The sequence below is a fragment of the Callorhinus ursinus genome, unplaced genomic scaffold (genome assembly GCF_003265705.2).
Source record: "Callorhinus ursinus isolate GAN/ISIS: 27379988/994484 unplaced genomic scaffold, GSC_fseal_2.0 scaffold3, whole genome shotgun sequence".
In the NCBI taxonomy this organism is placed as follows: Eukaryota; Metazoa; Chordata; class Mammalia; order Carnivora; family Otariidae; genus Callorhinus; species Callorhinus ursinus.
This window is the reverse complement of record NW_027397065.1, coordinates 1650081-1677286: the sequence shown is the minus strand read 5'-3', so window position 1 is coordinate 1677286 and position 27206 is coordinate 1650081. Positions and strand designations below refer to the sequence as shown.

Sequence of the window (27206 nt, the reverse complement as noted above, 5' to 3'; positions counted from 1 at the left end):
CAGCTCATTTAAAACTCATAGCTGTCCTATGAAATAAAGACCATAAGAAAACCCCCGTTTTAGGTTCAGAGAGGTTATGTAACTATGTTAAATTGCAGATTCTGTAAGTGGCAAAGATGAGACTTGAATTCAAGTCTGGTTTACTCCAAATGCTGTGCTCTCAACTTCTTTACTGCACTTCAGGTTAATGGGACAACAGGAAACAATGTTTGCCCTGCATTTTTTTTTCTTATATCCTATAAACTCAAAGCGGCATAGTTCTTTTGGCTACTTAATGGATACGGAATAACTTGTTCTTGTCTCCAGGATGGCAAAAGTTTTATTTATTTATTTATTTATTTATTTATTTATTTAATATTTTTTTCTTGTGATGAGGGCTTTTTTTTTTTTTTAAGATTTTATTTCTTTATTTGACAGAGAGCGACACAGTGAGAGAGGGAACACAAGCAGGGGGAGTGGGAGAGGGAGAAGCAGGCTTCCCGCCGAGCAGAGAGCCTTATGTGGAGCTTGATCCCAGGACCCTGAGCCGAAGGCAGACGCTTAAGGACTGAGCCACCCAGGATGGTAAATGTTTTAGTCTGACTGCTTAGTGCAAGCCAATTCTCACTCTTTTTACAGAACGTACTAATGCTGATCTGTGCACATGTTTTACTCTTTGAATAGTAATGACTAATCTTTTCACGGTTAGGCAGTTAAATTAGTTAATCAATCTACAAGCAAGAATACACTTGAAAAGTTTTTGTGGAAAATTCACTTTTCAGCCCTTTCCCAACAGGCAGGGAAGGGAGCGCTAATGCCCTGTTAGTCTCTCCTGTTCATTACTGAAGCCTCCTGTGCGGTGGCCAGACCTTCAGTAAGAAGTCCAGTGCCATGGAGGAAATCACCACCTTTTCAGTTTAGTAAGCAGAAGCTTGCTGCATTTTTAATCTTCTCACGTGTATCCTGGTGCATTAGTTTTGAACATTTAACGGAGGAAAGCAGAATTCTAATTTCTCTGCTAACCGGTGCTATTTTGTAAAGTAGATATTAGCATGTGACTGAGTAATAAATAACTCAAAACCCATGACAACCACAGGAACATCAGGTTTCTTCCTGCCTCACATGCTTGCCAGGCAGCTGAAAGACTGTCTGAAAAAGCTATCCGAAAGTAATGAAAGACAGAATCTTCTCTCAGATACATTTCTTGGGGAATTTACATATGCTATTATTTACCATATCCTATAGGATATGGTGAAATAGACATGACAGTCATATTTGGAATGAACACAAAGCTTTATTTATGTGCTCTACATATGGAAATAAGATGGATTTCCATGAAGTCCTAAGGAAAGTGCATTGACTATTTGACTTTTCTTTCAATATAATGTGGTAACACCATACGGAAAGTAAATTCACAGTTACAAGCATTCAGACGTACTCTCTGATATGGAAAGTTTGTAGCGTCACTTTTCTGTGTGGAGACTCAGAGCCCATATTGACCTGTGGGTCTTGATGCATATGGTGCCCGGCTAAAAATCTGGATTTGTTAGTGGCTGCCAGCATAGTCTCTGATACTATTGTAGAAGGAAACAGAAAAATTAGACCAATCTACCTATTTCCAATAGATTTTTATGTAAGTCAAATGAGATAATTTACACAATAGTTATTTGAAAACTAGGAGCCATTTATAAAAAAGACTTTACTCAACATAGATGAATCTTAGAAGTGTAATGTGAAGTGAAAAAAAGCAAGTTACAGAGGACTTTATATACAGTGTATCAAAATCAAGCAAAACTAAACAACCTATTGTTCAGGCTACCTATATATGTGATAAAACTACATAAAACAAGAAAGGAAATGAACACAAAAATTCAGTATAGCTGTTACTTCTTTCCAGGGGCCAGTAGGAAGATGACATAGATCAGTAACACACAGGAAGACTTACATCCTGATTTTTGAATGTGTGTTAGTTTTGTGGGCATTCATTATTTTGTTTTAAAATTTAAGTAAATTTACCTATATTTTACAGTTATCAAAATTTAGTAAAAAGGTAATGAAAGTTTATTGCATGTGGTGCTGCATAATAATAAGAAAATTTAAATCCCAATTTTATCTCTGAATCATCCCTGGCATTTTTAGGTTTATGCAGTTTTACAATTGCTTCTTTCTCGTCTTTCCTTTTTTCCTCCCTTTCTCTTTTTTACTTGTTCTGACATTTACAGACTTGTAATGAATACCTACGTGGCACCAGAAGCAGTATAGCAGAGATGTACAAACTAGCATAATAACATCGGAGACTTGGAGCCAGGCCCTACGACTTGCTGTCTGGTGACCTTCGGCAAGGTCACTAAATCAAGCTGTGCCTTGGTTTCCTCATCCTTAAAATGGGGATAAAAGTCAAACTTATTTCACAGGGCTATGACGGAGATTAAATGAGTTAATGTCTGTAAAGTGCTACCTCGTGTTGTTAAACTACATAAACACTGTGCTGGCAATTGTGGTTTTAGTCTTGGTCAACTCACTTGCTCAGTTCTGTAAAAACAAAAATTGGATACTAAATGCACTATCATATTACATAAATAACAGAACTTGAACCAACAAAAACTTTTCTGTAAAAAGACATTTTGAGAAAGCATAAATGACTTGGGTCTGTTATCAGGACTGGATTAGATTCCTGAAGATAAAAGAATGGTGTTCCTCCACCCAGCCTCTAAAATAATCCTACATGTCCACTTTTCCATGGAGAGACTCCTGGAAGATCTCACGGATGCAAGGGGTGGTCCCGCAAGATAAAACTGTCAGGCTGCTCAGTAATTACCTTGATGAACTATTGACAAAATATTAGACCAATAAATGTTCATAGATAAAGAGGAGTGGAACATATGCAGTGATTTTCTTGTTATTCCAAGAAATGTTACAAACTGTGACCCCCTAATACTAGATTGTAAACTCTGTAGACCCAAGACAATTTCCGGGATAAATCTAAGGTTTCGGACAAATTGATTACAACCAGGGGATGAGAATTTTGTTCACAGGAATTAATTATTCACACATTTTTTTGGAGTCTCAGGGGATAAACATGCCTTTTCTCTTCAGTTTGGTAAAAATCCTTTTTGTTTTTTGTGTTCTTTTTTTGGGGGGGAGAAAACCCTGTAATTATTTACTGACCCATTAACTCTCAGGATTTTATAAAAAATATGATTTTTGGGTTAATTTCAAAAGTCATAGTTTAGTATGAGAGTGGGTTTATGTTGTTTTATTTTCTTAAAGACATCCAAGTTACGATGAAGTTGTTATAAGATGAGAAAACAGCTAGCAAAGAACTATGACAATTGCAATAACCAGAAGTCATAAGAACAAATATGCAAACATGTGGTTTGGGGTAGAAACCAGATGAAAAGGTTATTATGAAGTCAAGCTAGAAGCCGGAGAAAGAAAATTAGGAAAGGAATGGGAACAGAACAAGAAAGATAAAATGGAAGGCAAAAATACATATTAACAAAAAGACATTAAAGAGTTCATGTATCTATTCCATTCCACTCCCTTGACAGAAAGAAAATCTGGCAAAAGAGCAACCGAGGAGAGTGGGAAAAGACTGCTCTTTTGCTTTGGCTTAAGCACTGCTATAGTCTTGCACACTCTGCCTCCCCATGTAACTGAGGCCATTTTCCTGGTGTGTTCCAGTTTAGGAAAGGGAAGGAGAGAATCCCATGATTCATTCCAAACCTGAATGGTGTTCTGGTTTGTTTTGGTTTTGTATCATTGTCTGAACAGGAGAGCTCTGGGCTGATGTCTGCAGTATATTACACACACACACACACACACACACACACACACACACACACACATCTGCATAGGGTCCTGCTTCTGAAGACCATTTTCCAACACTATAAAAGTGATGTCTAGTCCTGTCACCCTTGGGTGATTGTGCCATCTCATCACTCACCCAAATAGAGAGTTAGCCCTTTCCTTTTTTTAAGAGCCTGAAATGAAGGAGGCAGGGATTTTAGAGATTTTTGACTCAGCTTTCTTTCAGAGATTCTACCAAGCGTATCTGGAGTCTTTCTATCGCTTCCTTACTTAACAAGATACAAATAATAGCCCCTCAGAGGCTGAGTTCACAGTGATCATAGGCTAGCCTTCTGTCTCCATTTACCACCACTTATTACTGTTGCACCCCAAAGATACTGCTGACAGGCTTTGGCTGTGCAGCAGAAGGCATCTTTGTGGAGTCATGCATATGGGACAGTTGTATAGCACATTTCACACATTGTGAGAATGAACACGCTAAGTGCCAACTGCCGACATTCAAATATGACTACAGTACAAAAATAAATTTTCTCAGAATGGGAGCGATGTCATGGGTCATCACTTCTAGGACAATACTAATAACAAAAAAGAATGACAGAAAATAAGGTTGGGAGGAAAAGAAAAAAAAAATAACGCTGAGCATTTAAAATACCTTTTTCATTTGGAAAGAAACAACTGTAACCAACAAGGAGCGGATTGTTCTGCAGTTCTTTATTGCCTTCAGATTTGGATATAGTCATCACTAGAGTGTCTGTTTTCTACAGTCTAATTTCAAATGTGATGCAAAAAAAAGAAGCAAATGTCTCATTTGGGCTCTTTAAAATGTAATACAAGTAAGCATTTGTATATGTGAGGCATCTAATAACGCAGTAACTCCACAAAGGCAAGCTAGTACAAAAATGTTTTACATTACAAGTGGAAACTATGATTTGCAAAAGTTGAGGGAAGGAACAAACAGCTAATTTTCATTGTGTGCACTAAAAATAGAAGCTGTTGTAATGATGTATGTTTTCCCCCTTTAACAGCAGTAGTTAAAGCTGAGCCTTTGCTAAGAGGCCAGTTGAGTATCCTAACACCCATTTAACACCACAGAGATTTAAACTCTCAATTCCCTTCACTGATTATTGTCTTCACATCGACTTAAATTATATTAGTTTACTTTTAGGCAATTTTGAAACAGTTGCAACATCCCATTATTGCATTATAGACACAGAACATGCCATCATTTTTATTTTAGAATGATGAACCATTTAAACATGCTGGTGTTTATGGTAAATAATATAGCAAAACATAAAGTAGCCACCATCCCGAGTTAGTGAATTTTGTTTGTATGGATTCATTTATCCTCTTTTCTGTGAATGAACATATAGGTTATTTTCTTTCTTTTTTTCTTTGGCAGGAAGTAACAGCATCTTGTATGTGTGTTCTCATGTAGTTATGAAAAAATTTTTCTGAGATCTATAACTAGATGTGAAATTGTCACACAGTCACGGCGTGGACCACCCTTAGATTTACCAAATAGTGACAAACTGTTCTCTAAAGTAGGACCAACTTATACTCCCAGCGTCCTATATCCCTGCAAAATTGGATATTGTCAAACTTTAATTTTTCAAGTTTTCCATTTTTAGCCGTTTTATAATGCAAAAATCTAAACATTAAAAAGTAGAAAGATAATGTAACAAATCTTTATGTACCCATCCTCCAGTTTCAACAATGATCAACTTCTGGTCAACCTTGTTTCAGGCATCCATTCACCTTCTACGCACCTAGCCCATAATCATCACTGGATGTTTTGAAGCGCATCACTGAAAATATATTGTGTCATCTGTAACTATTTCAATCTTTATCCCTAAAATATGAGGTCTCTTTAAAAATAACTATAAATCATTATCATACCTAAAAAAGTAACAGTAATTTCAACAATAATTTCTTAATGCCATTAGATATTCAGTCAATGTCCAAATTCCTAGCTCTGCAAGAATGAGACCCTAGTATAATAGCCTGATTGCCTGAATTGTCAGAGAAAACTAGAAATTTAGATTTTTGTAAAGTCTACAAAATTTAGATTTTGTAAGTTTTGGCAACTAATCCAAAATTTTAAGAACACTGTATAAACTATGAAACATACAAGCTGTTAATAGTCTGAGAGCCATATGTTTTGACACTTGAATTAGAGGTTTTCTGAATAATATGTGTTTTAAAATCTAATATTTGGATGGTTGGAGTAGTTCAGTTAGTGGAGAGGAGGCAAGCAGAGCCCACCTGTAGGGCGCTGAATGATTGCCTTAGGATGGAAGGATTTCTTCCATTCACAAATTTCCTTCTCACCCCACAAGCAATTCTGATAGTCTCCAGTAGGCGGCATCTGTCATTGTATCTGAGAGTTTCTGCCACAGTTAATGATGGGGATGGGCTGCTTTCCTTAAATTATGTTGAGATAGGAAAAAAGTGGAGTGATGATCATACAAGCACAGACTTTGAAATCTCGGAGAGATCCTTGAAGGAACTGGTCCTACTCAAGGCTATGTAAGTAAGGAAGTAACGATTCACAAAAGTTGAGCGACCTGTTCAAGGACATGTGTTGAATTAGTGGCATCTACTGATTTTTTAGGTTTCTTATCAAGTCTCAAGTTTTGTGTTGCTGTGTACAGTCAACCGATCTAGTCATGAGACTGCAGGAACATCTTAAGGCCCAAGGAAATGTGAGGCTTTCTCTATGCATAATTAGGATTTAATTAAATTTAATTATTTACAATTACTCAACTAGAGATTGAACTATATTCTCTTCACCATACTTGAGTAAGAATTTGAAAGATCAGTGAAGTCAGTCATTAAGTATGCAGAGCCTTATATGTGTAATAATTACGCTGTAGTTTCTTGCTACAGTCTCCAATGCTAACAGGGTTTACACAAAGATAATTCCCTCATCATTGTAGCTCTGAGCAAAAATGATCATTTTTAAAATTATAATCTTGTTTTAAAAACTGGTGTGTGTGTGTGTGTGTGTGTGTGTGTATAATCGCGATGTTGAAGCTTTTAGACATTGAGTATAAGGAATAGTAGCTTCTTTATGACCAAATAATAATTAAATGTCATCTAATTTCTTGGTTTAATTTCAGGCAAATATAATAGTAATGCATGTTATCATTTAGAGTCTTACTATGTATCAGAATTGATGATAAGTACTTTGTCAATTCTCTCACTCGATCTTTTTAATAAGTCTATGAGGCAGCTAGTTTTACAGATGAGGATCCTGAGGCTTACGTGATTAAGTGTGACCTTAGATTTGACCCAAGACCTTTGACTTCAGAGCCTGTACAATTAATCTCCGCACTACACTGCCTACCTAAGCAGATGCTTCAAATTACATTAGCATCATCTAAAATTCTAACAAAGATCACTCATCATAGTCTTCTAGGGGATTAAGGGGAGTTTACCAGAATTGTTTGTTCTTTGCTCCACATTTCCTGTGGAAGTTCTGAGACTTGATTTCCTCAAAGCAACATCTGCCTAGTGGTACTGCTCAAAATTCTGGCTTGTATTTCTTTCTTAGCACATACTCCATCATATGTAGTCTGAAGTGAGACTCCTAACAAAGAAAGCAAAAACACCCAAGAAAGTCATGTTGTAAAAAAATGAATAAACTTTATAAAAGACTTGTGAGCATTAGTGAGGAGGTTATCTGACAATGTGCCATTAATTTAGATCCCAATTAAACACATGATGTGCAATAGTTTTCTATAAAATGTAAACATGTTGCATATATTTTAACATCCAAGTTTAAGCATGTTGTTTAATGAGAAAGAGCTGTTGTATGATGTCAAACAGAGGAAAATATCATTTATGAGAAATCATATCTTCACTTGACTTTATGGAAGTAAAATTAATCTGTGAGCAATCAGGTATTGGGATGAAAATTGTTTCCTGTTTTTTCAAATAATACTTGGAAATTTAGGTAAGGGCTATTAGCTGTGGTTTACTCTCCTGGGCAGCAGCTCTCATTGGTAGACAGGGACTGAATTGGAAACTCCCTCACATGCCAACTCTTTTAAACTTTGGCCACTCAGGAATATTTGCCCCCTTCCATCCTCAAGAGTCCACATCTACTTTAGTGGCTTATACATGAACGGAATAGTATAAAAGGATTTTGGCCTCATAGTTTTGGGGGGGATTTGTTTTGTTTTATTTTATTTTTAAGAGTTAATTTATATTCTTTAGGTGGTGGTATACACTTCCTAGTTTACTGCACTCCCCACCGATCTATATTAATTAACCCTAGCTGCTTCACGCATTCACTCTTGTCCTGGTCACTAAGGCATCTGCAACCCTATTTTATGACCTAATTGAAAGTGACTCAAATGTAAAGAAATAAAATAATGGGTTTTATGTGAGTAGATTGTAACACAGTGGGAGACTGTTATGGAATAAATGTTTGTGTCCCCCAAAATTCATAACTTAAACCCTAATTCCTAATATGATGGTATTAGAAGGTGGCATTTGTGGGAGGTGATTAGGTCATGAAGTTGGAGCCCTCATGCATGGGATTAATACCCTTATAAAAGAGACCCCAGAGAGCTCCCTTGCCCCATTCTACCATTGAGGGCATAGCTAGAAGATGGCCATCTATGAACCAGGAAGCAGGCCCTCATCAGCCACCAAATCTGCCAGTGTCTTGATCTTGGACTTTCTAGCATCCAGAACCATGAAAAAAAATTTCTGTTGCTTATAGACCACCAGTCTATGGTGTTCTGTTATAACAGCCTGAATGGACTAAGACAGCCACAAAAGAGATAATTCTTCAGATTAGGGGGCACTTTAGGAAGGGTTTCGATAAAGAGGTAGCCCTTGAATTGATATCAAAATACATACAGACATTCTCTAGGAGTACAGGGTGGGGAAGAAAGGTATGCTAGGAATAGGGAGCATATGATCAAAGAGGAGAAGTCAAAAGGGAGAAAAGGATCAAAATTATGGAGGTAGGTTGGGGACAAATTTTGGAGACCATTAAATGAGATGAAAGGTGAGCAAGTATTCTCTAGATGTACCTTAATTCCTATTCCAAATACATGTATTATCAAATGTGGGCACTGCAGATTGTGACCTAGGGAGTAAGAAATAAATTGCTTACAATTTACTCTTAGTCATTTTCAGGATGGAAACTGAAAGTGACAAAAGGAAACTCTGTAGGGTGATGGAAATGTTCTATTTTGAAGGGGATATTGGTTATGTGAATGTACACATGAGTCAGAATTCATCAGGCTGTACATTTAGGATCTGTTACGATGTATAATAATACCTCAATGAAAAAATTGTAAAATATTGTTATAAAATCACGATAACAATTATGATGTTTTAATTAAAGTTATAAGCAAGTAAAAATCTCTAAGGGTCAGATGACAGTCTGACTATTTTTGCAATATTAGATTATGTTCATAACTTTTCCTGGCCAGATATTTTCTCCTCTCTTCAATCCAAGCAGTTATTTTCAGAAAACCAGTTCCATGAGAATATAATCTATTTTTAGTTCTGAGTTGTGTATGGATGAGATCTGGCAAAAATATTATCAATTCTTATATTCTCGTCTTGTATACAATGGGTGCTGTTTGGACAGCATAAATTTCAAACAAATGAAAAGTATAAATCAAATATTCTGAAATTTTTTAAGGAGAGGAATGTACATATAAGTATCATGAGGGCATTGCCATAATCATGATTGGACAAACACGTTCACTTAGGTTTTGTGGTTGCACAGATTTGCATTTGACTTTTAAGTCTGCCATTTTGTAACTGTATGATATTAGGCACGTGATATAACCCGTCTTGTATTAGTTTCAACAAAATGCAACAAATTCAGTAATTTAAAACAACACAAATTTATTATCTTAGAGCTCTGGAGATCAGAAGCCTGCAAATGAATCAGCAGGGCTGCGTTCCTCCTGGAGGATCCAGGGGAGAATCCATTTGCTTGCCATTTCTAATTTCTAAAGGCCACCTGGATGCCTTGGCTAGTAGCCCCTTCTGCCATCTTCAAAGTCAGCAATGGTTAGCTGAATGTTTCTCATGCTGCATCACGCAGACAATCCTCTTCTACTGTCAAATCTCTCTGTACTTCCCTCTTACAAGGATGCTTCTGATTTACATGGGGGCCACCCTTGATAATCCAGTAGAGGTTTCCCATCTTAAGACCCTTAACTGATCACATCTGCAAAGTGTGAGATAACATATTCACAGGTCCTGGGGATTTGACCACTGACATCTTTGGAGGAGGGGTGTAATTATTCAGTCTACCACCCTTCATAGTAGAGTAGGAATAATAGCACCTATATATACTATATATATTTTATAGAGTTATTGTGAGAAATAAATAAGATGGGCAGTGTGAAATAACTGGCACAATGCTTGGCACATGGCATGCACTGAGCAGAGTTTGGTTTTAGTATTAATAATGATAAACTTAAACTCATCTCTATCATCCTGATGAGTGATGCTATAACCTTGGGCAAGTTATTTTGTCTCAGAACTTTAGGTTTTTAAACTGTAAATGAAAATAGTAATACTTAATTTGCAGGAATGTGTTAGGATCAGAAATAATATATGTCAGGTACCTAGAAGCAGTAGGAGCTTGATAAAAGCTGTAAAAACAATGACAGGCATCAATGTGTTGATGTTGAAAAGGGAAGAAATTGAGGGGAAACTCTTTCCTGTTAGAAGGTTAAAGAGTTTGAACTGATCCTGTCCTGCAGGTCAGCTTGTATAAAAGAGGTTTTACATGCTTGATTATGGCTTCCTGATTATTCTTTTTTCAAAACCTTATAAGAAGTTTCAGGATTTGTTTCCTCTTATTCCTTTGAATCATACTGAAAGTTTACATCCTTTCACTTTGTGCCAAAGAGCATATTCCTTATGTTAAATTCATTTAGTGAACTCTAGAGCACTGTAAACCTTTATGATTAGTCTTACTAAAACCCACAAAGTTAGCTACCTATACCTCTATGTAATGGGACATGTAATGAGCGTACCGCAAATCTAAGCTGAGCTCCTAGCATGCCATGCTGCTGTTACATTCAGACCCACTACATATCTTCCAGCACGACTTTCATGATCCAACAACAACAAAACACTCGCCCAAGAAAACACATTGTTACCTTTGTTACAGAAGTGCAAACTGACTGAAATATGAATACTTATGTGTTTAAATGTTAGTAAAAAGCCTCTTTTTGTTGGGGTTCTATTTCCCTTTTGATACACACATATATATTTACACGTGGAATCAGATTGCTTGGATTCAAATACTGGCCCTCTCCTACTACTCATGTGATATTGACCAAGTTACTCAGCCTCTTTTTCTTCTATTTCCTCATATCTAAAATGAGGGTATAAATAGTATGCACATCACGGGATTGTCAAAGGTCAGACTGGAGGGCAGATTAAATGTATTAAAACATGTAAAACCCTTAAAACAGGGTCAGGCACATATAAAGACTGCACCAGCATTTGTTTACTGTAGGCTCTTAAAAAAATAACATTATAACGTGTCACTTTATCTAAAAAGTCGTCTGCATGTTAAATGATGGAGTTAGACAAGATGGGCACCAAGTTTGTATTCTACCATTCTAGTATTTATTGAAGGCTGGAAACACACCATTGTATTTTCAGAACACTAGAGTTATGACGAGTTCGCAGAGTGCACATTCGGTCCAACCCTAGAGAAAGACTCAAAAGGACGGAAAATTTTACAAAGGAAAGATTAGATATACTTTTGGATATTTTACTGATATGCTGGGCAAAATGCAGTTCAATAATAGCCACTGAACAAAGTCTGTTAGCACTAAAGGGCTCATGTGACAGGATTCTTGTTAAAAGCCTGAAAGCTGTTATAAAGTGACACAAACAGGGCGCCTGGGTGGCTCAGTTATTAAGCGTCTGCCTTCCACTCAGGTCATGCTCCCAGGGTCCTGGGATCGAGCCCCACATTGGGCTCCCTGCTCAGCGGGAAGCCTGCTTCTCCCTCTCCCATTCCCCCTGCTTGTGTTCGCTCTTTCACTGTGTCTCTCTCTATCAAATAAAACAATAAAATCTTTAAAAAAAAAAGTGACACAAACAGTCATACTAGTTCTGGGTCTGCATCCTATCCCTGGTGCATCGTGCTCTGCAATCCACATTTCTCACTGTAATGCAGGAAGCTTGTATTAGCAGGGTTATCTGTGGCCCTTGGCCACTTAGTATGACAGTGCATTAGTACTACATTTAATATGTTATGGAGTCAAAAAGTACCATTGTTAAGTGGCTAAAATTGTCCACATGGCATAAAACAATCCCAAATAATGAATAAAAGATGAATTTTCTAAACATTTTTTTACTGTTTAGTTTCTGCCTGAATAGGGAATTTTTAACTTTAAAATGCCAGTAGTAGTTTCAAAATTTTCTCTGTGGAAAATGTACTGAATAGCGCATATATTTGGGGAACTTAGCATAATGTTCATCCATACGCTTTGAATGCAGGATTCTAAGTGACGGTCGCTATGACTCTAAGCTGGCGCGCCCAGCAGGTTCTCTAGGCCAACCTCACTGTTTTATAGATGTGAAGACGGGGTTCTGGAAAGGTTACGTGATTTAGCCACTGCCAATTAATTTCTTACAGGAAGAAGCTAGATGAGAACACGAGTGTCCAGTTCTTTCTGCAACATAAAATTGCTTCTTCTTTCTAAATTTTGTGGACTATGGAAGTCAAAGGAATCACTATATCCACATCTCCGTTTATTCTCATGTTCGGACTATAACCTATAAACACATTTACTTAAATATGATCATAGTTCGCCATTAAACTCCAGGTCTCTCATCTGTGCTGTTTTTCCTTGCCAGCAAGTCTGTCATAGATAGGATTTCTCTCAAAGGTTCCCAAAAGAGGTGATTTTGGGAGCCAGCTGACAGAGAGCCAGAGCCCCGAGGTCGTCAACTCACATTCATATATAGTTACATATATTTTTTTTATTGAAATGCATGTTTGAGGCACAGCCCGCATATCATCTTTTCCCACTGACCTCATTTAGAATAAGGAGAAAATGAACTGTTCCTAAAATTCAGAAGTTGTCAGGTTTCATGTCTTAAAGTTCTGCTATAGCAGCAATAGTTGACTGGATCATGGATCTATAGCCTAGGAAGCCCCACAGAGATATTCTTGACCGGATGGTAACTGATCAGACCTAATCAGGTTATTCTTGTTTTAGGAATTAGAGAGGGAAGGGGGGGGAAGAGAGAGAGAGAGACAGAGAGAGAAAGAGATAATAGAGTCAGGGATAGAAGCTGAGGCTAAATTGTGAGACTGGCTGACACTAAGGCAGAGATGGAAGGACTCATGCTCCTTAGAGAACAGTAGTTTATGTGGGTCACTTAAACTGTAGGATTGCTGAAGCAGTAAAGATTTTTTGAGCACCTACTATGTGTTGGGTACTGTTCTAGGTTCTTGGGACACACTAGTGTATAAAATAAATGAAGTCTTAAATTCATGTAGTTTCATTTTAGTGGGAGAGGAGAACAGACAATAAGATGTTGATGTAATAGATAATAATAGGTTAGAAGGTGGTAAGAGCACTGTGAACAAAAATGGTAAAGCTTGGCAAAGGGATTAAGAGATTTGGTAGTGGTGGTAGATGGGGGCTTGCTATCTGATATTTTCTTTCCCAAATTATTTTTTATTGTGATAAGAAACACATAACAAATTTTAAAATAGAGCTAAGAGCAGGTGTCATTAAGAAGATATTTGAGTGGGGCACATGCACCCCAATGTTTATAGCAGCAATGTCCACAATAGCCAAACTATGGAAAGAGCCCATATGTCCATCAATGGATGAATGGATAAAGAAGAGGTGGTATATATACGCAATGGAATATTACTCAGCCATCAAAAAATGAAATCTTGCCATTTGCAATGACATGGATGGAACTAGAGGGTATTATGCTAAGCAAATAAGTCAATCAAAGAAAGATAATTATCATATGATTTCACTCATATGTGGAATTTAAGAAACAAAACAGGAGCATAGCAAATAAGATGAAATCAGAGAGGGAGACAAACCATAAGAGACTCTTAATCATAGGAAACAAAATGAGGGTTACTGGAGGAGCCGTGGGGTGGGAGGATGGGGTAACTGGGTGATGGGCATTAAGGATGGCATATGATGTAATGAGCACTGGGTGTTATATACAACCGATGAATCATTGAACTCTACTTCTGAAACTAGTAATATACTATATGTTAATTAATTGAATTTAAATTTCCAAAAAGATGATATTTGAGCAGGGCAACTGGGTGGTTCAGTCCTTTAAGCATCTGACTCTTGATTTCAGCTCAGGTCATGGTCTCAGGGTCATGTATTAAGCCCCAAGTTGGGCTCTGCCCTCAGTGCAGAGTCTGCTTGAGATTCTCTCTCTTCCTCCCCCTTTGCCCCTCCTCCTACTTGCACTCTCTCTCTCTCTCTCAAAATAAATAAATAAATAAATAAACAAACAAACAAATAAATAAAAAAATATTTTAAAAAGAAGAAGATACCTGAGAAAACACTTGAAGGAGATGGGAGAGTTAGCTATGGGGCATGAATACTAATGTCCAATAGAGGACGACCTATTGTTCCAGTTCACTTTGGGGCTTGCTATATTGAGTTGGATGAAGGGAGACCAATCGAGAAGTCACAAATGGCACCAATCTACAAGAGCTACTAAAATAGCCCTGAGAATGTAAATGTAGTGCTTACTAAAACTTCTCTTTTAAAGAGTATTATGATGTGGTTGGAAGGATATCTTGAAAAAAAATGTTTGAGGTAGAGATGAGATCCACCTAAAGAGATATATAATACATGATTCCTAAACTGCCTTCTAAAAAGGATAAGTTTCATTTGCTGTAGGTTTTCATTTTGGGGGCTGTTTCTCTTTCCTGAGTGAATTTTGCATTTGGGGTCAGATTTTAATTTCTTGGGAAAACTGTAGAGATTAAGCCCTGCCACTGAAGTCCATCCTCTCTACTTTTTCTCCAAGTAATTCTTAGCAACTCTCCTAATATTGGAGAATACTGGATTGAAAGGGTGACACATTATTAGACTGCACAAGTATAATGGACACTGTCACCACCCCACCCAGATCCCCTTGCTTTCCTTTCACTAACCCTGTGAGCTCAACCTGTCTTCTGTGCTTTGCTCCTAACGACGGGCCCTTACAACCGCCCGTGGACACAGGAGCCCCAGGAGCTGCCTTGCATGAACAGAAGGACTGAAATTTTCCGTTCTTTTCTTTCCCAATTCCCTTTCCCATTCTTGTCTTTTAGCCAATGCTGACTGAGGTGAGGTATAAAAGCCCACTTCCTACACCTCAGGAAAGTACAAACTCTGAAGAGTGATTTATATCCCAGAAACGCCCTTGAAATCAGGCTCCAATCATCCTGTAACTTGGCCTCTCTGCCTTCCCTATCCTGCTTCTCCCACTCCCTCACTGGTTTCTCCTAAAAGCACTTCCGAAATAAATCACTTTCCCCTTATCTTTGCTCAGATTTGCATTCCAGGCAAGCCCCAACTATGACAACAGAGTGGCCACATTCTTGGTCAGATTATAGCTGTATATTTCCGCCCTAGAAGTATTAAGAAGTTGCTTAGAATTCCTCATTTCTCTGTTTACCTGAACTTTTTCTGTTTCTTGAAATTGGAATGAGCCTAACAAATGCAAATGACAAGACCTTTCCTAGGAACATACTGGAAACTTCAGATTCTTAGATGCTTCACGTGGAGCCATGAGTATAGTAGTTCTTTAATTGTGGCAATATGGCTGTTTGCTTCAGCAGCACATATACTATGTGGGGCAATATGGTTTTGTACACATTTTGTAAACATGTAAAGAAAGACATACTTAACCACCTGACACTGTTGAGTGCAAAAATTATTGAACTCCTTTAATAAATAAAATTATTGAACTCCTCAAATAAAAAATTGCAAAAACTAATTTTTTTCCTGAGCATTTAGTCATTAATAAAAATTCTGATCAATTAAATTTCCTGAAACAGTCTATACAACTAGAGTTTTGGCATTGCTGATTATATTTATAAATCAAATATTTAAAAATCAGACAAACATGTAAATGAATACAATTATACATAAATTTATTCCAAAACACCAACACTATGAGTTTAAAGTCACTTCTTTATTTTTTTCTATGCTTATTTTTTTATCTTCCTGGGGTTATAACTATACTGATTTTGATATCTTCCAAAGGTTTTAATAATATAATTTCAATATCTTACTAGAGTTGCACAAATATTACCAAACCAAAAAGAAAAAGAATACCTCTTCAGACAACAGAAGCCAGAAGATCCAGATGATCAATCAATTGATTTCTTGTTGGGACAGTGGAACTTGGATGTTCCTTCTCAGTTGACTCATACATAAGTCATTAGGCTGAACTCAATTATAGTTTAACTTTACTTACGAACTTCACTACTTTGGTCAAAAGTCTTTTAAGTCCATATCTCTAAAACAGGTTTTAGTTTTTGCAATTTAGTGTCTTCATCTTAAATGGTGCATCTAAAAAAGTCTTGCTTTGTGTTTGATACTTCTGTTCAATGTACAGACCTATGTTACCACCTTAACCATCAAGATATCAAGATATGGAATGGTCCTATTAATCCCAAAACTCCCCTGTGTATCTTGCCAGTCAATTACTCCCCCTCACCTCCCATATACATATGCTGGACTCAAGGCAACTACTGATTTGCTTCCAGTCACCATAGATTAGTTTTGTTCTTTCTGTGCTTTCATATAAATGGAATCTTTTGTTTCTAGCTTCTTTAATTTGGCATAATGTTTTTGAGGTTCATCCATGTTGTTATATGTATCAGTAATTTGTTCTTTTAGATGGTTGTATGGTATTCTAGTGTAGGGTACACCACAGTTGTTTATTCATCTGTTGATGTATATTTGGATTATTTCTAAGTATCGATTATTATAAATAAAGCTTCTATACACATACATGTTCAAGTCTTTGTGAGAACATATATTTTCATTTCTTTTGAATAAATATCTATGAGCAGAATTGCTAGGTTTATGGTAAGTACGTACTTAATTTTATAAGAGACTGCCAAAGTTTTCCAAAATGGTTGTACCATTTTTATATTCCCACCAGCAATGTATGAGGGTTCCAGATGCTCCACATTATTGCCAATATTTTCTTTTTCATTGTAGCCATTCTAAGGGGTACAAAGTGGCATCTTATGTGGTTTTAATTTACATTTCCCTGATGATTAGTGATTTTGAAAATGTTTTTGTGTTTATTGGTCACTCACATATTTTCTTTTATGTCTGTTCAAATTTTGGGCCTATTCCTTTAATTGAACTGTTTGTCTTTTTATTCTTGAATTTTAGTCCAAGAGGCATAGAGAACTCCCCTCAAAATCAACAAAAACAGGTCAACACCAAGACATATCATAGTGAAACTTGCAAAATACAAAGATAAAGAAAATTCTCAAAGTAGTTAGGGACTAAATGTTCTTAACCTATATGCATAAGGTTAGCAGCAGACCTGTCCACAGAAACTTGGCAGGCTGGAAAAGAGTGGCATGATATATTCAATGTGCAGAATGGGAAAAATATGCAGCCAAGAATAGTATATCCAGCAAGGCTGTCACTCAGAATACAAGGAAAGATAAAGAGTTTCCAAGACAAGCAAAAACTAAAGGAAATCATAAACACCAAACCAGCTCTGCAAGAAATACTAAAGGGGACCCTTTGAGCAGGATAGAGAGACCAAAAGCAACAAAGACTAGAAAAGAACAGAGACAATCTACAAGAACAGTGACTTTACAGGTAATACAATGGCAATAAATTCATATTTATCAATAATTACTCTGAATATAAATGGAGTAAATGCTCCAATCAAAAGACATAAGGTATCAGAATGGATATAAAAAACAAGACCCGTCAATATGCTGCTTATAAGAGACTCATTTTAGACCCAAAGACATCTCCAAACTGAAAATGAGGGGGTGGAGAACCATCATGCTAATGGACATCAAATGAAAGCCGGAGTAGGCATACTTATATCAGACAAACTAGATTTTATTTATTTATTTTTAAAGATTTTACTTATTTATTTGGTAGAGAGCAAAAGAGCACGAGCAGGGGGAGTGGCAGAGAGAGAGGGAGAAGCAGGCTCCCCATTGAGCAGGGAGCCTCATGCAGGGCTCAATCCCAGGACCCTGAGATCATGTTTTGAGCCGAAGGCAGGTGCTTAACTGACTGAGCCACCCAGGCACCCCAGACAAACTAGATTTTAAACCAAAGATGGTAACAAGAGATGAAGGGCACCATATCATAATAAAGGAGTCTATCCAACATGAAGATCTAACAGTTGTAAATATTTATGCCCCCAACTTGGGAGCAGCAAGATATATAAATCAACTAACAACAAACTTAAAGAAACTCACTGATAATAATATAATATTAGTAGGGGACTTTAACACCCCACTCACAGCAATGGAAAGATCATCTAAGCAAAATACCAACAAGGAAACAATGGCTTTGAATGGCACACTGGATCAGATGGTCTTAACAGATATATTCAGAGCATATGTTCAAAGCAGCAGAATACACATTCTTTTCAAGCGCACATGGCACATTCTCCAGAATGGATAACATACTGGGTCACAAAATCAGGCCTCAACCAGTACAAAAAGGGTGAGATCATACCATGCATATTTTCAGACCACAACGCTATGAAACTTGAAGTCAACCATAAGAAAAAATTTGGAAAGACCACAAATACATGGAGGTTAAAGAACATCCTACTAAAGAATGAATGGGTTAACCAGGAAATTAAAGAAGAGATTAAAAAAATACATGGAAGGAAATGTAAATGAAGACATGACAGTCCAAAACCTTTGAGATGCAGCAAAGGCAGTCCTAACAGGAAAGTATATAGCAATACAGGCCTACTTCAAGAAGCAAGAAAAGTCTCAAATACACAACTTAAACTTACACCTAAAGGATCTAGAAAAAGAACAGCAAATAAAGCCTAAAACCAGCAGAAGAAGGGAAATAATTAAGATTAGAGCAGAAATAAATGATATAGAAATAAAAACAAAACAGTAGAACAGATCCATGAAACTAGGAGCTGGTTCTCTGAAAGAATTAAGAGTTCTTAATGTATTCTGATTACAATATTTTTTGTCAGATATATGTATTGTGAACACATTCTCTCACTTATGGCTTGCCCATTTCATTTTTTAATGGTGTCTTCAAAGAGCAGAAGTATTTATTTTGATGAAATCCAATTTATCAATTTCACTATTATGGTTTGTGCATTTTATCTTCAAAGAAATCTTTGCCATGCCAATGTCATGAATACTTTTCCTAGGCTTTCTTTTAAGTTTTATGGTTTTGATTTTTCATGTTTAGATGTATTTTCCATTTTAAGTTAATTTTTATGTAGGGTATAAGGTAAGAAATAAGGTTCATTTTTTCCCCATTTGGATATGCAATTGCTCCAGTAGCATCTGTTGAAAAGACTATTCTTTTCCCATTGAATTAATTAGCTCCTCATTTATTTAAAAAAAATCAATTAACCAAATATTTATAGGCCTATTTCTGAATTCTCTATATTATTCCATTGAGACTTACACCAGCACTATACCACCTTGATTACAGTAGTTCTATAGTAATCCTTGAAATCAGGTATTAAGTCCATCAACTTTGTTCAATTTGTTCAAGACTGGTTTGGGGGAGTGCCTGGGTGGCACAGTCATTAAGCATCTTGGTTTCAGCTCAGGTCATGATCCCAGTGTAGTGAGATGGAGTCCCACATCAGGCTCCCCGCTCAGCACAGAGTCTGCTTAAGACTGTCGCTCCCTCTCCCTCTGCCCCTCCCCCTGCCCCTGCTCTCTCTCTCTCTCTCTCTCTCAAATAAATAAATGAATCTTCACATTTACATTGTATATTATAGTACAGCAATAGAGTGACCATCAATTTATTTGGCTTTCTCTGACTTAACATTTTATTAACACTATTCCTTAAGTATGTGGTTTTCTTGACTACAAAAACTCCTTCCTATCTGGCAAATACTTAATTGGTTGCATTTCCCAATTAAAATTTTTAACTGCTTTGTTTGATATTACAAAAGATGTTTCCTTTTTAAAATATGTATTAAAAAGTATCTTATGAGCTGCAATTAACTCATAACTATTCGAATCCACACAAATTCCATTTTTACCATGAGGAAACATACACTGGTATAAGTAATTTTTTTTTATTCCAGAAAAATTCTGCTGATATGTCCATGCAATTAAAGGACTGTCACTTCTTATTGAAGAAGAACACAGCTTAATTCTTTAAAAGAATCTTCCAGATATTTCTGGACTATGAATATATCTCTCTTTGAGTTGAAAAATTACACTAGAATATTACAGAATTATATTATTCTGGATATTTTTTGGCCCAAATTTATTGCCTAATAGACATAATAATGGGTTTCAAAAGATGAAAGATTATGTTTTAGGATTTCAAGTATGTCACAACAGAGGGACAAAACAGATGTTTAAGACAATAACGTCACAGATTAACTAGCAGAAGTTGTAAGTTTATGTTTTGGAAAGGAAACAGTGTAGAAGAAGTTTTAAATATATAATGCTATATTCATAGGAACAGTCATAGAGATTTTGGTTTCTTATCTAACTCATCATATTTCAGAGATAACCAGTGAAATAGGCTTCACTCAGAAATTGCCATATATTATATAGTCAATGCATTCAAAACTGTACCAGTATGATGGGCTAACATCAATTTTTACATATAGACTGAATCTACATAACAGACTGCTTCTGTTAGAGATCAGAATGCCAATCTTTATAAATATGACCATGGCTAGCTAATAAGACTCATTCAGTTGACCTGCACCAAGATGTCTCTTTCAGATGTTCATAGACTCAACCATTTTTTTTTTTCAGGACATCAGATAATCAGGCATTGTTCTAATCAGGGTTCTTTAGTGGAAAGAGGTAGAAACAACTAAACTAGCTCAAGAATTTGGGTTATAAAAAAGAGAGTGGTGCTCATAGAAATCCAGGAACAGGATCCACTATTTAACCAGGCTTGGGACCCAAAATTATAAAGCTATTAGGAATGAAGGCTACTCTGTCTCTTTGGGTTGAGGGGTGCAGGGGTGCAGGGTTATGGGGTCTCTGCTACTCTGTGTATATGACCCATTGTCAACTCCAACTATCTCTTCTTCAGCTTGTACGTAATTCAGAGGAGCTGATCCAGCTCCTGTTATATCATGGAAACTCTTGATACTTACATTTCTGACCTCCATTTGCGAATTAGCTAAGTGTTCAAGTATCCAAATTTCTAGGGAAGATTGGCCCCACTTACGATTTTTAGTCAAACCTCACAAGGCACAAGTTCTGGAAGCATATGAAGGAACTGACTACCTTTGGGTCAGTTGTCACACTGGCTCAATTAGCTGTGATCAAGGAGAGGGCATGGGGTCACTCAGTGGATAACATGGTTATTCAGGGCGGCAGGACCTGCACTAGTATATGTTGAAAGTTTGTTGAATGAATGAATGAATGAGTGAGTGAATGAATGTAGTATCTGAAGAAAAGAATGAAAGAAGATAAAACTTGGCAATGCTCTAGGATTAAAGGCAACGAAAAAACAGAAGAGGAGGCATTAAATGCATTTACAGACATTTTATACCAAATATAAACAAGCTATATTGAAGGGTGTTATGCCATCTGTTCACCACATAATTACATGGTTTAGGAGCCCTGCCTGCTTAGAGGAAGAAGACTAGATTAGAAGAGCAACAGTATGATTCCATAGGCTTAATTCCCAGTATTACTTCCTTCTGCTTTTAGGTTTTAGCTAGTTATTCTGTGGGTTTGCAAATATTCCTATTATTCCGTGTAGCAGAAGTTCCTCTATGTATTTGTATTGTGTCCTTGTGAGGGAGAATGTAGTTGGCATGTTAGTGGAATCTTTCTTTCTTGATTGATATGTTCATTATCTTAATCTGAAAAATTGTCTTAGAAAATTACAAATTGTGATGGTTTGGTTTAACTGTCTGCACCATACATCTGAGCTCTAAGGATGCTTGTCTTCTGAGCTACCCTATTTTTCTTCTGGACAAGAGACGTATTAGGATGGTTCTACCTTTTTTAAATAACTTTTTTCTTAGATTTTTTTTTTCCTCTTAGATTTCATCTCATATGGCAGCATGCACTTTCCTGTACATCTCCCTTACCAGGTCTGGAGTTACACTGTTCTTAATGTACACAGAAAACTGTTTCTTGTAAGTCCTTTTATCTTCTTCCCTTGATGTGCTTACCAAGTGCTTTTGCACTGAATTCTTTGCTTTCTCAACCAAAACCCAGGAATCATTTGGTGCTATCCGGGCTGAATATGCAGCTCCCCAGAGCCCTGGAAGTTTGTTTCCAGGGATAGTTTTGATGACTCCTGCATCATTCTGCAAACACCCTGCTAAGGCACCAGCTTAGTCTTCACTACATTCTACCATATATTCATCTTTGCCTGCTTGCCCTTGACCTTCACAGATTGTATCCATGCTAAACCTATTAGGAAGCCGTGCTGGCCCACAGTGGGCCCACAAGGCCTCAACCATGTGCCATAGTATTATTTGTCAAGGGAACCTTTACACTTTCCCTTGGACATTCATGAGCAGAAACACTTTTCCAAATGATCTTTCTGTTGGTAACGCTATCATTCTGCATTTGGGTGTGTTCTTATTCTTATCTTGTTCTTATTCTTATCCTAGATTTCTAAGCATGTCTGAACACACTAATCAGTTCTACCCTCTCATCTTCTCCCATATTGCACTTGGAATCTCTGGAGATCGGCTTTATTCTCAAAAGTTTGAACATTATCCTGCCAAAGAGACACTCACGTTAGCAGCTCTGCACAGACCTGCAGGTCTAGCAGCACTCAGGAGGATAAAGTGTTAATAGATATTTTTTTGTTTTTGTTTTTTGAGTATCAGGGCTTCATTTATTTACTTATGTCACTTTTTAAAAAATTAAAGTATAATTGACATACAATAAATATCTGAATAGCTTGAGGTGTATATCATACAGATTTGATATTTTTATACATTATGAAAGGATCCCCACAATAAGTCTAGTTACCATCTCTCATCATACAAAGTTATTATAGTATAATTGACTATCCTCACTATGCTCTACTTTATATCCCCATGACTTGTAACTTAATGTTACCGTCACCTATTTCACCTATCCTCCCACCCTCTGCCCTCTCTGGTAACTGTTAGTTTGCTTCCTGTGTCTATGGGCGAGGATTTTTTTTTTTTAAAGATTTTATTTATCTATTTGACAGAGAGAGACACAGCGAGAGAGGGAACACGAGCAGGGGGAGTGGGAGAGGGAGAAGCAGGCTTCCTGCTGAGCAGGGAGCCCGATGCGGGGCTCGATCCCAGGACCCCGGGATCATGACCTGAGCCCAAAGCAGACGCTTAACGACTGAGCCACCCAGGCGCCTATGGGCGAGGATTTTAAAGTAGCAGGGAAACTTAACCAAAATCTTCCTGTAGCAGCTTACAAGTCCCACTGCACATACTCCAGTGTCCTTGTGACATTCAGAGACTCTTTTCTTTAATTACAAGCAGATGCGAAGATTGAAATATCATGGTTGATAAAGTAAGTAATGTGGCAAATAATTCAAAGAATTATAGCTCATTTTCTAAGACAGGACTAAGAGAGAAAATCATCTGAAGAGGAAGCCCTCTTTATTTTGCCTTGGAAATGTTCACCATGGATATATTTCTTACTTAATGTATTGTAGTGACCTTGCTCTAATGCTTTCTCTTTCTGATCATTCTTTAGCAATAAACCAGAAATAGGAAACCACCACCAGGTTCCACTGGGAGTTGGATGTCAAATCCACAAGGCTGAACTTCAAAGTGTTTTAACAGATTAAAAAATAGAAGACCACAGAAACCACAGAAGGGAAAGAAGCTTGTTTACAAGGTCAGTTCAAAGTGCAGTCGAGTGAATGACCTGTATCTGGAATAGAACTAACTGCACCAGAAATAGCCAGGGACACTCCTGAAGACTAAAACTAAGGCAGGTTGACTGCATATGGATGAGGGAATGAGCATGTAAATGTGTGAGGCTCTGTATAAACATGGGACCAGTACTGGTTATAGATACTATTTGAGCTCTTTTCTGTTGTTTATCATTATAATCTTTAAGTGTTTCCTTTTGTTGCTTTCATGTCTGCTCCAAACTTGCAAGTTCCCAACAGACTGATTTCTTTCTCTATTATAACTCTGTCACTTCTTCCACACAAAGTGCCCTCACTTATCATCTTCATGGTCACTATTATTTACGGATTCCTTACCATGTATCAGGCATTCTGCTGAAAGCTAGACACCATTGCTTCATGTAAGCATGACAACATCGATGGGCTTAGGGTATTATTATACCCACAGTTCTCAAAGATGAGGAAAAGTGACTCTTAAGGAGGTGACGTAGTTTTGTTAAAATCACACAGTAAGGACTTGAACCCAAACTAGTCTTATCTTTAAATAAAATTGCCTCTTAGCAAAAACAAACAAGCAAAAAAAACCATTTTGGGGCGCCTGGGTGGCTCAGTCGTTAAGCGTCTGCCTTCGGCTCAGGTCATGATCCTGGGGTCCTGGGATCGAGCCCCGCATCAGGCTCCCTGCTCAGCAGGAAGCCTGCTTCTCCGTCTCCCACTCCTGCTTGTGTTCCCTCTCTCATTTGTCTCTCTCTCTGTCAAATAAATAAAATCTTAAAAAAAAATACAAAAAAACCATTTTTTGAATATTTAACAATTACTTAAAAAGAATAGTTAACAAATATTTTATTGTGACGATGAACCATAAAAAATCTACCTTCCCTGCTATGAAATGAAATACCCCATACTGTGTAAGGAGATTACTTAAAAATAAAATCTTGATCTTTAAAATAAATAAATAAAATCTTTAAAACAAATTTAAAAAGTGGTAAGACAAAGATTTTAAAAATTGGAAACAACTAATCAAAGGGGCACAACCAACAAAGTTAACTTCAAAAAAAGTGAAAGCCAGGGAAAGAAGCAAAATACCCTGTCCCAGTGTGGCCTTCCTTGGCCCCTTGTCCTACCCCACCTGCCAAACACTGATGGGCATGACCAGCCAGTATGGAAGACACTTACTAATATCCTAAATATGGCTATCATTCCCCTTTGCTGACTGAGAGGGAGTTGGAATGACTGCTGAGAAGAGAGAGGTGGGCCAGAAAAAGGAACCAGCTGGGACTGGCCCTGGAGGAGTAGCCGGTCCCAGAGCCCCAGGCTGAGCTAGGGAAGCTCCCCAAGATGGCCACAGGCATGGGACTCACTTCCTAGGGCCTTCTCTTTGGTGCAGTAGATTCCGACACAGGACACTGAACAAACAATGACCAAATCTGGAAAATGGGCAGGCAGGGCACTAAATGTCTGAATAGGGGCAAGGAGAAGGCAGAGAAGGCTTTAGCAGGGCTAGCCTCACCTTGAAGAAAAACTGAAGCTAGGGATGACAGCGCTGGGCAGCCTTCTTCAATTTACCTTAAGAACTGCTTCTGATCGCTGTAATGCTTTTAAGGGATTACCATGTAAACTTCCCAAAGACCCGTGGAGAAAGGTCGCTGGGAGTGCTTAGTAGAAAGTTCCAAATCTGAAAGCCAGCCCCAAGAAGAGATGGCTTGACACCTGCAGAGCAGCAGTCACTTCAAAGGACAAATGGGAGGGTCTCTCCCAAGGATCAGGATGTAATCCCCTCCTAGGGCAGAAAGCTCCAGCTTTTTGTGGGCAGCTTCCCAAATTCCCAAGAGGATAGATCTCACTAAGTCAAGTGGCTCTCTTGTTAATTACTGCAAGAGCTTCTAAATCTCAAATGAAAAGACTGGGCTGCATGCAGTTTTTCATCCTTGCTAAAGACTGAAAGCTTAGCACTTCATTGCCGGTAACAGCTTCTCCTCAGTGGGGCAGGATGTGTCCAGGTATGTATGTTATGTGTTTCCCCAGAGCACAGACCTATTCAGTACAGCAGGTTTTAAATAATGATTAGATTTTATAGCCATTCTACTAATACTGAGAAAAATCTTAAGCATTGTAGAACCTCACATGGAAGGTCTGATGTAGAATGAGAAAGGAAAATGTACACATTCCCACCTTCTCTCTCTCTCTTTTTTAAAGATTTTATTTATTTATTTGACAGAGAGAGAGCACAAGCAGGGGGAGTGGCAGGCAGAGGGAGAGGGAGAAGCAGGCTCGCTGCTGCGCAGGGAGCCTGATGCGGGACTTGATCCCAGGACCCTGGGATTGTGACCGAGCCAAAGGCAGACACTTAACCAACTGAGCCACCCAGGCACCCTCATTCCTACCTTCCTTAAAATTAAATGCCGTGGCCTCCATTCGCTAAAACAGATTCCTGAAAATTGCCAGAGACTATCAGAGAATCTAGTTGCAGGGCCAAAAAGCTAGACTATATTCCTGCAATTTCTTTTCCATATATTCAAAACGTTCCTCTCTTGGGGTTCTGTGGGCTGCTGATGAGCAGTGCAGTTGCACGAAGCAGAGCTGTTCTGTTTAAATAAACCTAAGCTACCTCAATACCTCAATATTGCTCACGTCAATACATCAGGGATAAGGGAAAGCTCAAGAATGCCTTTTTCTAAGAATGTGCTATTGCCTTACTTGTTTGGAATCTGATTAGCATTTTCCTAACTTTTTGTCATCAAGTTTACTCTTTTGCCTTTAGGTTCTTTCCTCGTTCCTCTTCTTGGGTAATCTCAGAACTCAAAGGAAATTTTGTTCTTTTTCAAAAGGTGCGGCCATGAGAGGTGAAGAAAGACCTGCCCTGGGTCATATGGATGATTAGAGACACAACTAAGATCTCCCAGACACCTGTGTTCTCCGGCATCACAGTGCATTCTCCTGGCAATCGCAGTGTCCTCACAGGGTGGGTATGGCCAGTCTACACAGACAATTTCTCAACGTTTGAGACTTTCTTTCTTCTGCACTCCCTCCCTTTCTTTTCCTTTCATCCTTCTTTCCTTCCTCCCGCCCTCCTTCCTTCCCTCCCTCTCTCCCTCCCTTCCTTATTTTCCAATTAATAAAACTTTCTTGACATGTTTTAAGTATCGTTTTTAATGTTCTTTGTCAAAAATGGCATATATATCTGTGTTTGCTTTTTATTTTACAATTGCTTATTCAGAGTGAAATTCCAACTAGCAGTGGGTGCTAAATGTCCTTGTTAGATGTTCACATAGAAAATCAAATTTCACTTGCATCTTTGCACAGCACATTCAATTCAAAAAAGCCTATCATGAACCTGATATGTTGTTTGGCTGCCTCAATGGAATAAGGACT

The 27206-nt window shown here is 37.7% G+C and overlaps 1 long non-coding RNA gene across 1 annotated transcript in view; it reads left to right on the top strand.

Annotated features, from left to right (window-relative positions):
* LOC141371629 (uncharacterized) overlaps positions 1-26949 on the top strand; it is a 46156-nt gene extending 19207 nt beyond the window's left edge. The window contains exons 2-3 of the long non-coding RNA XR_012376717.1: positions 23675-23818; positions 26663-26949. This is a non-coding gene — a long non-coding RNA (uncharacterized lncRNA). The remainder of the gene's footprint in view (positions 1-23674; positions 23819-26662) is intronic.
* The last annotated feature ends 257 nt before the right edge of the window (positions 26950-27206 follow it).